Source organism: Rhinopithecus bieti, unplaced genomic scaffold, assembly GCF_001698545.2.
Source record: "Rhinopithecus bieti isolate Rb0 unplaced genomic scaffold, ASM169854v2 scaffold_6380, whole genome shotgun sequence".
Classification (NCBI taxonomy): Eukaryota; Metazoa; Chordata; class Mammalia; order Primates; family Cercopithecidae; genus Rhinopithecus; species Rhinopithecus bieti.
Window position 1 is genome coordinate 7,282,648 of NW_016806642.1, and position 4,605 is coordinate 7,287,252.

The window sequence follows — 4,605 nt, forward strand, 5'->3', positions numbered from 1 at the left end:
CGCCTGTGATCCAAGCACTTTGGGAGGCTGAGGCAGGTGGATCACCTGGGGTCAGGAGTTCAAGACCATGCCTGTAATCCCAGCTATTTGGGAGGCTGAGGCAGGAGAATTGCTTGAACCTGGGAGATGGAGTTTGCAGTGAGCCGAGATCGCGCCACTGCACTCCAGCCTGGGTGACAGTGCAAGACTCTGTCTCAAAAAAAAAAAAAAGAAAAGAAAATACATTTCAATAACATTTCTATACCCATTCCTAGAAATAACATTTCTATACCCTTAGTCACCTCAGGCTGCTTTAAGAATGTATCATAGACTGGGTGGCTTAAACAACAGGCAGTTATCTTCTCACCGTTCTGGAGGCTGGAAGTCTGAAATCAGGATGCCAACATGGTGAGGTTCTGGTGGGGCCCTCTTCTTGGCTTGCAGACAGCTGACATCTCACTGTATGGTCACATGGCCTTTCTTTGATGTGTGCTCATGAAGACAGAACTCTCTGTCCTTCCTCTTATAAGGAAAATAATCCATTGTGAGGCCTCCAGGATCATGGCCTGATCAAAACCTAAGTACTTCTTAAAGGCCCCACCTCCAAATACCTCACATTGGAGGTTAGAGCTATAGCATATGAATTTTGAGGGGACACAAACATTGAGTCCATAACAATCTCTTAATACATATTTACGGGTAGTTCTTTATCTTGCTCCTTTATATTTATTTTTTTAAATAGAGACAGAGTCTCATTATGTTGCCCAGGCAAGTCTCAAACTCCTGGGGTCAAGTAATCTCCCCACATTGGCCTCCCAAAGTGCTGGGATTACAGGCATGAGCCACTGTGCCTGGCCACTTTTATTCTCTTTTTACCTCTAACTAAAAGTAAATAAAAGTAGCTGGGCGCAGTGGCTCATGCCTGTAATCCCAGCACTTTGGGAGGCCAAGGCAAGTGAATCCCTTGAACCCAGGAGTTCGAGACCAGCCTGGGCAACATGACAAAACCTCATCTCTACAAAAAGTACAAAAATTACCTGGGTGTGATGGCACACGCCTGTAGTCTCAGCTATTTGGGAGGCAGGAGGAGGCTTAAGCATGGGGAGGCGGAGGTTGTTGTGAGCCAAGATTGCGCCACTGCACTCCAGCCTAGGTGACAGAGCCAGACTTTGTCTCAAAAAAATAAAATAAAATAAAATAAAATAAAAAAATAAATGTTAAAAGAATTTGTTTGTATTTTGTATTTAATTAAAGATAAAAGGGCTGGTTTGTATCTTTTCATGGAGTCTTATTTTTTCCCGTAAATTTTAACCATCATCATCTTGTCTGATGTTTGCCTTCTCATTTAATTCCATTTTATAACTTTTAAAATAAATGAGGCTGGGCACAGTGGCTCACGCCTGTAATCCCAGCACTTTGGGAGGATTGCCTGAAGTCAGGAGCTTGAGACCAGCCTGACCAACATAGTGAAACACTGTAAATAAAAAAAAAAATTAGCTGGGCACGGTGGTGGGTGCCTGTAATCCCAGCTACTCAGGAGGCTGAGGCAGGAGAAGTGCTTGAACCTGGGAGGCAGAGGTTGCAGTGAGCCGAGATCATGCCACTGTACACCAGCCTGGGTGACAGAGTGAGACTCCGTCTCCAAAAAGAAAAAAGAAAAAAAAAAGAAACCCCAAGCAGATATAATAAAAGACACTTCATACAAATGAATAAAAAATGAATTAAAGCCAATGAAAGAAAAAGTTGAAAACATGACATTAGAGGGAATAAAAGATACGGTGGGTGAAATAGGCCCAGTTCTTTAGCCCTGTAAAAAAATAAGATAAATCACATTTTTTTTTTTTTGGAGTTGGAGTTGGAGTCTTACTCTGTTGCCCAGGTTGGAGAGCAGTGGCGTAATCCCAGCTTACTGCGACCTCCGCCTCCCAGATTCAAGCGATTCTCCTGCCTCAGCCTGAGTAGCTAGGATAACAAGTGTGCGTCACCACACTCAGCTAATTTTGTATATTTAGTAGAGACCGGGTTTCACCATGTTAGCCAGATTGATCTCGAACTCCCGACCTCAGGTGATCTGTCTGCCTCGGTCTCCCAAAGTGTTGGGACTACAGACGTGAGCCACCATGCCTGGCCTTATTTTTCTTTTTTTGAGACAGGGTGCACTTCATCACCCAGGCTGTAGTGCAGTGGTTTGATCACAGCTCACTGCAGCCTCGACCTCCCAGGCTCATACAATCCTCCTACCTCAGCCTCTCGAGTAGCTAGGACTACAGGCGCACACCACCACACCTGGCCAAATTTTGTAATTTATTGTGGAGATAGGGTCTCACTATGTTGCCTAGGCTGGTCTTAAACTCCGAAGCTCAAGCAATCCTCCTGCTGCAGCCTTGCAAAGTGCTGGGATTATAAGCGTGAGCCACCACACCCAGCATAAAGCACATTTAAGGATACAAAATTCGGCCAGGCATGGTGGCTCACGCCTGTAATCCCAGCACTTTGGGAGGTGAAGGCGGGCAGATCACTTAAGGCCAGGAGTTAAAGATCAGCCTGGCCAACATGGTGAAACCCGTCTCTACTAAAAATGCAAAAATTAGCCAGGTGTAGTGGTGCATGCCTGTAATCCCAGCTACTTGAGAGGCTGAGGCAGGAGAATCGTTTGAACCCAGGAGGCAGAGGTTGCAGTGAGATTGTGTCATTGCACACCAGCCTGGGGGACAAGAGTGAAACTCCTTCTCAAAAAAAAAGAGATACAAAAGTAAAAGCCCAATCTGCATGTAGATAGATGAGTGCAGTACGATGAAAGAAATACAAACAGAGGTGTTCTAATCACACTAGAAGTCAACATTGAGCATCACAAGGTACCGTTTTTTCTCCATTAAAATATATTTTAAAGTATGCCCCTTGTTGGCAGGGAGAGGCAAAAAGCCAGCTCTCTCAGTTGAGACAGTATAAATCACTAACTCTGATTTTGAAAGCAATATGGATAATATTTAGCACAAGTCATAAAATGAGCAGACCCTTTGGTCTATTAATTCCAGACCTGCTAGCCTGTCCTATCATAAGGGTGGGGTGGGGAAGGAGGGTAGGACTAAATAAAGGAAATTCTTATTCATAAAAATTTGTATTTGTATATATGGTGATTAGAAACAAAGTAACTGCAATGTCCAAAGGTTATTTTAGAGGAAAGATTTAATTTAAAAATTGGCCAGGCACAGTGGCTCACACCTGTAATCCCAACACTTTGGGAGGCCAAGTTTTGGACGGATCACCTGGGGTCAGGAGTTCGAGACCTGCTTGGCCAACATGGCAAAACCCCATCTCTACTAAAAATACAAAAAAATTATCCAGCACCTGTAATCCCAGCTACTAGGGAGGCTGAGGCCCAAGAATTGCTTGAACCCGGGAGGTGAAGTTTGCAAAGAGCCGAGATCACACCATTGAATTCCAGCCTGGACAACAGAACGAGACTCTGTCTCAAAACATAAATAAATAAATAAATGACTTTTAGCAGCTTGAATTGCTTATTATTATTATTATTATTATTATTTGAGACGGAGTCTCACTCTGTCATCCAGGCTGCAGTGCAGTAGCACACGATCTTGGCTCACTGCCATCTCCACCTCCCGGTTTCAAGCGATTCTCCCGCCTCAGCTTCCCAAGTAGCTGGGATTATAGGCATGCACCACTATACCTGGCTAATTTTGTATTTTTAGTAGAGACAGTCTTTCTCCATGTTGGTCAGGCTTGTAATGAACTCCCGACCTCAGGTAATCCACTTGCCTCGGCCTCCCACAGTGCTGGGACTACAGGTGTGAGCCACCGTGCCCAGCCTACTTTTCATATTCTTATGCAAGTTAAGCAAATAACTGAAGTATCCCTATTTGTTTATAGACTTGGGTGTGCCTACTGTATAATAACATCTCTAGACTTCTTCAATGTCTCATCTGAAGTGTGAGGCTCCTCAGTCCTTTCTCAGGTTTTCAGAGAACACAGTATTGCCCCTTTCATATAACTCATAAGCCTTAACATTCTTTAATGTCTAGTTTTCCCACTAAGACCATAAACTCTATCAAGTCAAGGAAAGTCTCTCTTGGCATAAAGCATTCGGGCCACCAGTATTGAGTTCACATCCTCCATGGTTGCCGTGAAAAGAGAGATTGATATCACAATCCCTACAGCCTGGAGTTTTGCTGCCCAGTTTTTACACTACCATACAAAAAAACTTGAAAGTCTGCATAGCGTCATTTAAAACCAACAATAGAGAAGTCAAAAATACGGATTTTTAAATATCTCTAAGCCCCAGCCATACTAAAAGAGAAATAATTCTCTGCATGAGTCAAATCCTCTCTCTGGCCGGGCACAGTAGCTCACGCGTGCAATCCTAGCACTTCGGAAGGCCGAGGCAGATAGATCACATGAGGTCAGGAGTTTGAGACCAGCCTGGCCAACATGATGAAACTCCCTCTCTACTAAAAATACAAAAATTAACTGGTGTTGGCCGGGCGCGGTGGCTCAAGCTTGTAATCCCAGCACTTTGGGAGGCCGAGACGGGCGGATCACGAGGTCAGGAGATCGAGACCATCCTGGCTAACACGGTGAAACCCCGTCTCTACTAAAAAATACAAAAAA